This window comes from Oncorhynchus gorbuscha, unplaced genomic scaffold, assembly GCF_021184085.1.
Source record: "Oncorhynchus gorbuscha isolate QuinsamMale2020 ecotype Even-year unplaced genomic scaffold, OgorEven_v1.0 Un_scaffold_745, whole genome shotgun sequence".
Lineage (NCBI taxonomy): Eukaryota > Metazoa > Chordata > Actinopteri > Salmoniformes > Salmonidae > Oncorhynchus > Oncorhynchus gorbuscha.
The window spans coordinates 116100-131625 of NW_025745790.1; the positions used below are offsets into that span (position 1 = coordinate 116100).

At 30.6% G+C, this 15526-nt stretch overlaps 1 pseudogene; it reads left to right on the plus strand.

Annotated features, from left to right (window-relative positions):
* Positions 1–15526, plus strand: part of LOC124020009 — a 55018-nt pseudogene that overhangs the window by 17850 nt on the left and 21642 nt on the right.

The following is a 15526-nucleotide window of genomic DNA, read 5'->3' on the forward strand; positions in this document are numbered from 1 at the left end:
ACTACTACTACTATACACTATTAATACTGTATAGTCTCTACCTATCTACTACTACTACTACTATACACTATTAATACTGTATAGTCTCTACCTATACATCTACTACTACTACTACTATACACTATTAATACTGTATAGTCTCTACCTATCTACTACTACTACTATACTACTAATACTGTATAGTCTCTACCTATCTACTACTACTACTACTACTATACACTATTAATACTGTCTATAGTCTACTACTACACTATTATCTATAGTCTACTACTACTACTATACTATACACTAATAATATAGTCTCTACCTATAGTACTACTATACACTCTAATACTACTACTATACTACTACTACTACTATTACTAATACTGTATAGTCTCTACCTATCTAAAACTACTACTACTACTAATACATAGTCTCCATTACTACTACTACTATACACTATTAATACTGTATAGTCTCTACCTATCTACTACTACTACTATACACTAATAATACTGTATAGTCTCTACCTATCTACTACTACTACTACTACTATACACTATAAATACTGTATAGTCTCTACCTATCTAATACTACTACACTACTACTATACACTATTAATACTGTATAGTCTCTACCTATCTACTACTACTACTATACACTATTAATACTGTATAGTCTCTACCTATCTACTACTACTACTATACACTATTAATACTGTATAGTCTCTACCTATCTACTACTACTACTACTATACACTATTAATACTGTATAGTCTCTACCTATCTACTACTACTACTACTATACACTATTAATACTGTATAGTCTCTACCTATCGACACTATACTATACACTAATTAATACTGTACTGTACTACTACTACTATACACTATCTACTGTATAGTCTCTACCTATCTACTACTACTATACACTATTAATACTGTATAGTCTCTACCTATCTAATACTACTACTACTACTACACTATTAATACTGTATAGTCTCTACCTATCTACTACTACTACTACTATACACTATTAATACTGTATAGTCTACCTATCTACTACTACTATACACTACTATACACTACTACTCTACTATACTGTACTCTATTAATACTGTATAGTCTCTACCTATCTACTACTACTACTACTATACACTATAAATGCTATAGTCTCTACCTATCTAATACTACTAATACTACTATACACTATTAATACTGTATAGTCTCTACTATCTACTACTACTACTACTACTATACACTATTAATACTGTATAGTCTCTACCTATCTACTACTACTACTAATATACACTATTAATACTGTATAGTCTCTACCTATCTACTACTACTACTACTATACACTATTAAATGCTATACACCTATCTACTACTACTACTACTATACACTATTAATACTGTAGTCTCTACCTATCTCTACTACTACTACTATACACTATTAATACTGTATAGTCTCTACCTATCTAATACTACTACTACTACTACTATACACTATTAATACTGTATAGTCTCTACCTATCTACTACTACTACTATACACTACTAATACTGTATAGTCTCTACCTATCTACTACTACTACTATACACTAATAATACTGTATAGTCTACTACCTACTATCTAATACTACTACTACTACTACTACTACTATACACTATTAATACTGTATAGTCTCTACCTATACTACTACTACTACTACTATACACTATTAATACTGTATAGTCTCTACCTATCTACTACTACTACTATACACTATTAATACTGTATAGTCTCTACTCTATCTACTACTACTACTACTATACACTATTAATACTGTATAGTCTCTACCTATCTACTACTACTACTACTACTACTACACTATTAATACTGTATAGTCTCTACCTATCTACTACTACTACTACTATACTATACACTATTAATACTATAGTCTCTACCTATCTACTACTACTACTATACACTATTAATACTGTATAGTCTCTACCTATCTACTACTACTACTATACACTATTCATACTGTATAGTCTCTACCTATCTACTACTACTACTACTATACACTATTAATACTGTATAGTCTCTACCTATCTACTACTACTACTACTATTCACTATTCTAATACTACTATAGTACTACTACCTATCTACTACTACTACTATACTATACACTATTCTACTACTACTACTACTATACACTATTCATCTACCTATCTACTACTACTACTACTATACACTATTCATACTGTATAGTCTCTACCTATCTACTACTACTACTACTATACACTATTCATACTGTATAGTCTCTACCTATCTACTACTACTACTACTACACTATTCATACTGTATAGTCTCTATATCTACTACTACTACTACTATACACTATTCATACTGTATAGTCTCTACTATCTACTACTACTATACACTATTCATACTGTATAGTCTCTACCTATCTACTACTACTACTACTATACACTATTCATACTGTATAGTCTCTACCTATCTACTACTACTACTACTATACACTATTCATACTGTATAGTCTCTACCTATCTATCTACTACTACTACTACTATACACTATTCATACTGTATAGTCTCTACCTATCTACTACTACTACTACTACTACACTATTCATACTGTATAGTCTCTACCTATCTACTACTACTACTACTATACACTATTCATACTGTATAGTCTCTACCTATCTACTACTACATTTACTACTACTATACATACTGTATAGTCTCTACATATCTACTACTACTACTACTATACACTATACACTATTCATACTGTATAGTCTCTACCTATCTACTACTACTACTACTATACACTATTCATACTGTATAGTCTCTACCTATCTACTACTACTACTACTACTATACACTATTAATACTGTATAGTCTCTACTATCTACTATTCATACTTACTATCTACTACACTACTACCACTTACTATTCGCTGTATAGTCTCTACCTATCTACTACTACTACTACTACACTATTAATACTGTATAGTCTCTACCTATCTACTACTATACACTATTAATACTACTACTACTACTACTACTACTACTATACACTATTAATACTGTATAGTCTCTACCTATCTACTACTACTACCACTATACACTATTCATACTGTATAGTCTCTACCTATCTACTACTACTACTATACACTATATTACTAGTCTAAATATCTACTACTACTACTACTATTAATACTGTATAGTCTCTACCTCTACTATTACTACTACTATACACTATTCATACTGTATAGTCTCTACCTATCTACTACTACTACTACTATACACTATTCATACTGTATAGTCTCTACCTATCTACTATTACTACTACTATACACTATTCATACTGTATAGTCTCTACCTACCTATCTACTACTACTACTACTATACACTATTAATACTGTATAGTCTCTACCTATCTACTACTACTACTACTACTACTACTACTACTACTATACACTATTCATACTGTATAGTCTCTACCTATCTACTACTACTACTACTACTACTACTACTACTATACACTATTCATACTGTATATTCTCTACCTATCTACTACTATCTACTACTACTACTACTACTACTACTACTATACACTATTCATACTGTATAGTCTCTACCTATCTAATACTACTACTACTACTATACACTATAAATGCTGTATAGTCTCTACCTATCTACTACTACTACTACTACTATACACTATTCATACTGTAGTCTCAACCTATCTACTACTACTACTACTATACACTATTAATACTGTATAGTCTCTACCTATCTACTACTACTACTACTATACACTATTCATACTGTATAGTCTCTACCTATCTACTACTACTACCACTATACACTATTCATACTGTATAGTCTCTACCTATCTACTATTACTACTACTACTATATACACTATTAATACTGTATAGTCTCTACCTATCTACTACTACTACTATACACTATTAATACTGTATAGTCTCTACCTATCTACTACTACTACTATACACTATTCATACTGTATAGTCTCTACCTATCTACTACTACTACTACTATACACTATTAATACTGTATAGTCTCTACCTATCTACTATTACTACTACTATACACTATTCATACTGTATAGTCTCTACCTATCTACTACTACTACTACTATACACTATTCATACTGTATAGTCTCTACCTATCTACTATTACTACTACTATACACTATTCATACTGTATAGTCTCTACCTACCTATCTACTACTACTACTACTACTATACACTATTCATACTGTATAGTCTCTACCTATCTACTACTACTACTACTACTATACTACTACTATACACTATTCATACTGTATAGTCTCTACCTATCTACTACTACTACTACTACTACTACTACTACTACTATACACTATTCATACTGTATAGTCTCTACCTATCTACTACTACTACTACTACTACTACTACTATACACTATTCATACTGTATAGTCTCTACCTATCTAATACTACTACTACTACTATACACTATAAATGCTGTATAGTCTCTACCTATCTACTACTACTACTACTACTATACACTATTCATACTGTAGTCTCTACCTATCTACTACTACTACTACTACTATACACTATTAATACTGTATAGTCTCTACCTATCTACTACTACTACTACTATACACTATTAATACTGTATAGTCTCTACCTATCTACTACTACTACTACTATACACTATTAATACTGTATAGTCTCTACCTATCTACTACTACTACCACTATACACTATTCATACTGTATAGTCTCTACCTATCTACTACTACTACTACTACTACTACTACTATACACTATTAATACTGTATAGTCTCTACCTATCTAATACTACTACTACTATACACTACTAATACTGTATAGTCTCTACCTATCTACTACTACTACTATACACTAATAATACTGTATAGTCTCTACCTATCTAATACTACTACTACTACTATACACTATTAATACTGTATAGTCTCTACCTATCTAATACTACTACTACTATACACTACTAATACTGTATAGTCTCTACCTACCTACTACTACTACTATACACTAATAATACTGTATAGTCTCTACCTATCTAATACTACTACTACTACTATACACTATTAATACTGTATAGTCTCTACCTATCTACTACTACTACTATACACTATTAATACTGTATAGTCTCTACCTATCTACTACTACTACTATACACTAATAATACTGTATAGTCTCTACCTATCTAATACTACTACTATACACTATTAATACTGTATAGTCTCTACCTATCTACTACTACTACTATACACTATTAATACTGTATAGTCTCTACCTATCTACTACTACTACTATACACTATTAATACTGTATAGTCTCTACCTATCTACTACTACTACTATACACTAATAATACTGTATAGTCTCTACCTATCTAATACTACTACTACTACTATACACTATTAATACTGTATAGTCTCTACCTATCTACTACGACTACTACTACTACTACTATACACTATTAATACTGTATAGTCTCTACCTATCTACTACTACTACTACTATACACTATTAATACTGTATAGTCTCTACCTATCTACTACTACTACCACTATACACTATTAATACTGTATAGTCTCTACCTATCTACTACTACTACTATACACTATTAATACTGTATAGTCTCTACCTATCTACTACTACTACTATACACTATTAATACTGTATAGTCTCTACCTATCTACTACTACTACTACTATACACTATTAATACTGTATAGTCTCCACCTATCTACTACTACTACTATACACTAATAATACTGTATAGTCTCTACCTATCTACTACTACTACTACTACTACTATACACTATTAATACTGTATAGTCTCTACCTATCTACTACTACTACTACTATACACTATTAATACTGTATAGTCTCTACCTATCTACTACTACTACCACTATACACTATTCATACTATATAGTCTCTACCTATCTACTACTACTACTATACACTACTAATACTGTATAGTCTCTACCTATCTACTACTACTACTACTATACACTATTAATACTGTATAGTCTCTACCTATCTACTACTACTACTATACACTACTAATACTGTATAGTCTCTACCTATCTACTACTACTACTATACACTAATAATACTGTATAGTCTCTACCTATCTAATACTACTACTACTACTATACACTATTAATACTGTATAGTCTCTACCTATCTAATACTACTACTACTATACACTACTAATACTGTATAGTCTCTACCTATCTACTACTACTACCATACACTAATAATACTGTATAGTCTCTACCTATCTAATACTACTACTACTACTATACACTATTAATACTGTATAGTCTCTACCTATCTACTACTACTAATATACACTATTAATACTGTATAGTCTCTACCTATCTACTACTACTACTATACACTAATAATACTGTATAGTCTCTACCTATCTAATACTACTACTATACACTATTAATACTGTATAGTCTCTACCTATCTACTACTACTACTATACACTATTAATACTGTATAGTCTCTACCTATCTACTACTACTACTATACACTATTAATACTGTATAGTCTCTACCTATCTACTACTACTACTATACACTAATAATACTGTATAGTCTCTACCTATCTAATACTACTACTACTACTATACACTATTAATACTGTATAGTCTCTACCTATCTACTACTACTACTATACACTAATAATACTGTATAGTCTCTACCTATCTAATACTACTACTACTACTATACACTATTAATACTGTATAGTCTCTACCTATCTACTACGACTACTACTACTATACACTATTCATACTGTATAGTCTCTACCTATCTACTACTACTACTATACACTATTAATACTGTATAGTCTCTACCTATCTACTACTACTACTATACACTATTAATACTGTATAGTCTCTACCTATCTACTACTACTACTATACACTATTAATACTGTATAGTCTCTACCTATCTACTACTACTACTATACACTATTAATACTGTATAGTCTCTACCTATCTACTACTACTACTACTACTATACACTATAAATACTGTAGTCTCTACCTATCTACTACTACTACTATACACTATTAATACTGTATAGTCTCTACCTATCTACTACCACTACTACTACTATACACTATTAATACTGTATAGTCTCACCTATCTACTACTACTACTATATACACTATTAATACTGTATAGTCTCTACCTATCTACTACTACTACTATACACTATTAATACTGTATAGTCTCTACCTATCTAATACTACTACTACTATACACTAATAATACTGTATAGTCTCTACCTATCTACTACTACTACTATACACTATTAATACTGTATAGTCTCTACCTATCTACTACTACTACTATACACTATTAATACTGTATAGTCTCTACCTATCTACTACTACTACTATACACTAATAATACTGTATAGTCTCTACCTATCTACTACGACTACTACTACTATACACTATTAATACTGTATAGTCTCTACCTATCTACTACTACTACTATACACTAATAATACTGTATAGTCGCTACCTATCTACTACTACTACTATACACTATAAATGCTGTATAGTCTCTACCTATCTACTACTACTACTACTACTATACACTATTCATACTGTATAGTCTCTACCTATCTACTACGACTACTACTACTATACACTATTAATACTGTATAGTCTCTGCCTATCTACTACTACTACTATACACTATTAATACTGTATAGTCTCTACCTATCTACTACTACTACTATACACTATTAATACTGTATAGTCTCTACCTATCTACTACTACTACTATACACTATTAATACTGTATAGTCTCTACCTATCTACTACTACTACTACACACTATTAATACTGTATAGTCGCTACCTATCTGCTACTACTACTATACACTATTAATACTGTATAGTCTCTACCTATCTACTACTACTACTATACACTATTAATACTGTATAGTCTCTACCTATCTGCTACTACTACTACTATACACTAATAATACTGTATAGTCGCTACCTATCTACTACTACTACTATACACTATAAATGCTGTATAGTCTCTACCTATCTAATACTACTACTATACACTATTCATACTGTATAGTCTCTACCTATCTACTACTACTACTATACACTATAAATGCTGTATAGTCTCTACCTATCTACTACTACTACTACTACTATACACTATTAATACTGTATAGTCTCTACCTATCTAATACTACTACTACTACTATACACTATTAATACTGTATAGTCTCTACCTATCTACTACGACTACTACTACTATACACTATTCATACTGTATAGTCTCTACCTATCTACTACTACTACTACTATACACTATTAATACTGTATAGTCTCTACCTATCTACTACTACTACTATACACTATTAATACTGTATAGTCTCTACCTATCTACTACTACTACTATACACTATTAATACTGTATAGTCTCTACCCATCTACTACTACTACTATACACTATTAATACTGTATAGTCTCTACCTATCTACTACTACTACTACTACTATACACTATAAATACTGTAGTCTCTACCTATCTTTACTACTACTACTATACACTATTAATACTGTATAGTCTCTACCTATCTACTACGACTACTACTACTATACACTATTAATACTGTATAGTCTCTACCTATCTACTACTACTACTACACTATTAATACTACTCTATATCTACTACTACTACTATACACTATTAATACTGTATAGTCTCTACCTATCTACTACTACTACTATACACTAATAATACTGTATAGTCTCTACCTATCTACTACTACTACTATACACTATTAATACTGTATAGTCTCTACCTATCTACTACTACTACTATACACTATTAATACTGTATAGTTCTACCTATCTACTACTACTGCTATACACTAATAATACTGTATAGTCTCTACCTATCTACTATTCACTACTATACACTATTAATACTGTATAGTCTCTACCTATCTACTACTACTACTATACACTAATAATACTGTATAGTCGCTACCTATCTACTACTACTACTATACACTATAAATGCTGTATAGTCTCTACCTATCTACTACTACTACTACTACTATACACTATTCATACTGTATAGTCTCTACCTATCTACTACGACTACTACTACTATACACTATTAATACTGTATAGTCTCTGCCTATCTACTACTATTACCACACTATTAATACTGTATAGTCTCTAATTTATCTACTACTACTACTATACACTATTAATACTGTATAGTCTCACCTATCTACTACTACTACTACACTATTAATACTGTATAGTCTCTACCTATCTACTACTACTACTACACACTATTAATACTGTATAGTCGCTACCTATCTGTTACTACTACTATACACTATTAATACTGTATAGTCTCTACCTATCTACTACTACTACTATACACGTTAATACTGTATAGTCTCTGCTACCTATCTGCTACTACTACTACTATACACTAATAATACTGTATAGTCTACCTATCTACTACTACTACTATACACTATAAATGCTGTATAGTCTCTACCTATCTACACTACTACTACTATATATACACTATTCATACTGTATAGTCTCTACCTATCTACTACTACTACTATACACTATAAATGCTGTATAGTCTCTACCTATCTACTACTACTACTACTACTATACACTATTAATACTGTATAGTCTCTACCTATCTACTACTACTACTATACACTATTAATACTGTATAGTCTCTACCTATCTACTACTACTACTATACACTATTAATACTGTATAGTCTCTACCTATCTACTACTACTACTACACACTATTAATACTGTAATAGTCTCTACCTATCTACTACTACTACATATACACTATTAATACTGTATAGTCTCTACCTATCTACTACTACTACTATACACTATTAATACTGTATAGTCTCTACCTATCTACTACTACTACTACACACTATTAATACTGTATAGTCTCTACCTATCTACTACTACTACTACTACTACTATACACTATTAATACTGTATAGTCTCTACCTATCTACTACTACTACTATACACTATTAATACTGTATAGTCTCTACCTATCTACTACTACTACTACTATACACTATAAATGCTGTATAGTCTCTACCTATCTACTACTACTACTACTATACACTATTAATACTGTATAGTCTCTACCTATCTACTACTACTACTATACACTATTCATACTGTATAGTCTCTACCTCATCTACTACTATTTACTACTATACACTATTAATACTGTATAGTCTCTACCTATCTACTACTACTACTATACACTAATAATACTGTATAGTCTCTACCTATCTAATACTACTACTACTACTATACACTATTCATACTGTATAGTCTCTACCTATCTAATACTACTACTACTATACACCATTAATACTGTATAGTCTCTATCCTATCTACTACTACTACTACTATACACTATTAATACTGTATAGTCGCTACCTATCTACTACTACTACTACTATACACTATTAATACTGTATAGTCTCTACCTATCTACTACTACTACTACTATACACTATTAATACTGTATAGTCTCTACCTATCTACTATTACTGCTACTATACACTATTAATACTGTATAGTCTCTACCTATCTACTACTACTACTATACACTGCTAATACTGTATAGTCTCTACCTATCTACTACTACTATACACTATTAATACTGTATAGTCTACTGCCTATCTACTATACACTATTATACTGTATAGTCTCTACCTATCTACTACTACTACTATACACTATTAATACTGTATAGTCTCTACCTATCTACTACTACTACTATACACTATTAATACTGTATAGTCTCTACCTATCTACTACTACTACTATCACTATTAATACTGTATAGTCTCTACCTATCTACTACTACTACTACACACTATTAATACTGTATAGTCTCTACCTATCTACTACTACTACTACTACTGTATGGTCTCTACTCTACTACTATCACTATTAATACTGTATAGTCTCTACCTATCTACTACTACTACTATACACTATTAATACTGTATAGTCTCTGCCTATCTACTACTACTACTACTATACACTATAAATGCTGTATAGTCTCTACCTATCTACTACTACTACTACTATACACTATTAATACTGTATAGTCTCTACCTATCTACTACTACTACTATACACTAATAATACTGTATAGTCTCTACCTATCTATCTACTACTTACTATACACTATTAATACTGTATAGTCTCTACCTATCTACTACTACTACTATACACTATTAATACTGTATAGTCTCTACCTATCTAATACTACTAACTACTATACACTATTCATACTGTATAGTCTCTACCTATCTAATACTACTACTACTACTAATACACTATTAATACTGTATAGTCTCTACCTATCTACTACTACTACTACTATACACTATTAATACTGTATAGTCTACTACCTATCTGCTACTACTACTACTATATACACTATTATACTGTATAGTCTCTACCTATCTACTACTACTACTACTATACACTATTAATACTGTATAGTCTCTACCTATCTACTACCACTACTACTATACACTAAATACTGTATAGTCTCTACCATCTACTACTACTACTATACACGATTAATACTGTATAGTCTCTACCTATCTACTACTACTATACACTATTCATAATACTGTATAGTCTCTACCTATCTACTACTACTATACACTATTAATACTGTATAGTCTCTACCTATCTACTACTACTACTACTATACACTATTAATGTATAGTCTCTACCTATCTAATACTACTACTACTACTATACACTATTAATACTGTATAGTCTCTACCTATCTACTACTACTACTACTACTATATACACTATTAATACTGTATAGTCTCTACCTATCTACTACTACTACTACTATACACTATTAATACTGTATAGTCTCTACCTATCTACTACTACTACTATACACTAATAATACTGTATAGTCTCTACCTATCTACTACTACTACTACTATACACTATAAATGCTGTATAGTCTCTACCTATCTAATACTACTACTACTACTATACACTATTAATACTGTATAGTCTCTACCTATCTACTACTACTACTATTACTATACACTATTAATACTGTAGTCTCTACCTATCTACTACTACTACTATACACTATTAATACTGTAGTCTCTACCTATCTAATACTACTACTACTACTACTATACACTATTAATACTGTATAGTCTCTACCTATCTAATACTGCTACTACTATACACTAAATGCTGTATAGTCTCTACCTATCTACTACTACTACTACACACTAATAATACTGTATAGTCTCTACCTATCTAATACTACTACTATACTACTACTATACACTATTAATACTGTATAGTCTCTACCTATCTACTACTACTACTGCTACTACTATACACTATCAATACTGTATAGTCTCTACCTATCTAATACTACTACTACTATACACTATTAATACTGTATAGTCTCTGCCTATCTGCTACTACTACTATACACTAATAATACTGTATAGTCTTCTACCTATCTACTACTACTACTATACACTAATAATACTGTATAGTCTCTACCTATCTACTACTACTACTACTATACACTATTAATACTGTATGGTCTACCTATCTAATACTACTACTACTATACACTATTAATGCTGTATGGTCTCTACCTATCTACTACTACTACTATACACTATTAATACTGTATAGTCTCTCTGCCTATCTGCTACTGCTACTACTATACACTAATAATACTGTATAGTCTCTACCTATCTACTACTACTATACACTACTAATACTGTATAGTCTCTGCCTATCTACTACTACTACTATGCACTACTAATACTGTATAGTCTCTACCTATCTAAACTACTACTACTATAGACTATTAATACTGTATAGTCTCTGCCTATCTACTACTACTACTACTATACACTATTAATACTGTATAGTCTCTACCTATCTACTACTACTACTATACACTAATAATACTGTATAGTCTCTACCTATCTACTACTACTACTACTACTATACACTATTAATGCTGTATGGTCTCTACCTATCTAATACTACTACTACTACTATACACTATTAATACTGTATAGTCTCTACCTATCTACTGCTACTACTATACACTATTAATACTGTATAGTCTCTACCTATCTACTACTACTACTATACACTATTAATACTGTATAGTCTCTACCTATCTACTACTACTACTATACACTATTAATACTGTATAGTCTCTACCTATCTACTGCTACTACTACTATACACTACTGCTAATACTGTATAGTCTCTACCTATCTACTACTACTACATACACTACTAATACTGTATAGTCTCTACCTATCTAAACTACTACTACTACTATACACTATAAATGCTGTATAGTCTCTACCTATCTAATACTACTACTACTACTATACACTATTAATACTGTATAGTCTCTACCTATCTACTACTACTACTACTACTATACACTAATAATACTGTATAGTCTCTACCTATCTACTACTACTACTACTATACACTATTAATACTGTATAGTCTCTACCTATCTACTACTACTACTATACACTATTAATACTGTATAGTCTCTACCTATCTACTACTACTACTACTACTATACACTATTAATGCTGTATAGTCTCTACCTATCTAATACTACTAATACTACTATACACTATTAATACTGTATAGTCTCTGCCTACTACTACTACTACTACTATACACTATTAATACTGTACACTGCTTCTACTACTACTACTATACTGTAAATACTGTATAGTCTCTACCTATCTACTACTACTACTACTATACACTATTAATACTGTATAGTCTCTACCTATCTACTACTACTACTATACACTATTAATACTGTAGTCTCTACCTATCTAATACTACTACTACTACTATACACTATTAATACTGTATAGTCTCTACCTATCTAATACTACTACTACTACTACTATACACTATTAATACTGTATAGTCTCTACCTATCTAATACTACTACTACTATACACTACTAATACTGTATAGTCTCTACCTATCTAATGCTACTACTACACTACTAACTAATACTGTATAGTCTCCTACCTATCTAATACTACTACTACTACTAATACTGTATAGTCTCACCATTCAATACTACTACTATTAATACTGTATAGTCTCTACCTATCTACTACTACCCTACTACTACTACTATACACTATTAATACTGTATAGTCTCTACCTATCTAATACTACTACTACTATACACTATTAATACTGTATAGTCTCTACCTATCTACTACTGTACTACTATACACTAATAATACTGTATAGTCTCTGCCTATCTACTACTACTACTATACACTATTAATACTGTATAGTCTCTACCTATCTACTACTACTACTACTACTATACACTATTAATACTGTACTCTATCTTATTACTACTACTACTACTACTACACTATTAATACTGTATGGTCTCTACCTATCTACTACTACTACTATACACTACTGTATAGTCTCTGCCTATAGTCTCTACTACTATCTACACTACTACTGTATAGTCTACTACTATACACTACTACTACTATACTATTAATATAGTCTCTACCTATCTACTACTACTACTATACACTACTAATACTGTATAGTCTCTACCTATCTAATACTACTACTACTATACACTATTAATACTGTATAGTCTCTACCTATCTACTACTACTACTACTATACACTATAAATGCTGTATAGTCTCTACCTATCTACTACTACTACTATACACTATTAATACTGTATAGTCTCTACCTATCTACTACTACTACTATACACTATTAATACTGTATAGTCTCTACCTATCTACTACTACTACTACTATACACTATTAATACTGTATAGTCTACCTATCTAATACTACTACTACCATACACTAATAATACTGTATAGTCTCTGCCTATCTATTACTACTACTACTATACACTATTAATACTGTATAGTCTCTACCTATCTGCTACTACTACTACTATACACTAATAATACTGTATAGTCTCTACCTATCTACTACTACTATACACTACTAATACTGTATAGTCTCCACCTATCTACTACTACTACTATACACTACTAATACTGTATAGTCTCTACCTATCTAAAACTACTACTACTATAGACTATTAATACTGTATAGTCTCCACCTATCTACTACTACTACTACTATACACTATTAATACTGTATAGTCTCTACCCATCTACTACTACTACTATACACTAATAATACTGTATAGTCTCTACCTATCTACTACTACTACTACTATACACTATAAATGCTGTATAGTCTCTACCTATCTAATACTACTACTACTACTACTATACACTATTAATACTGTATAGTCTCTA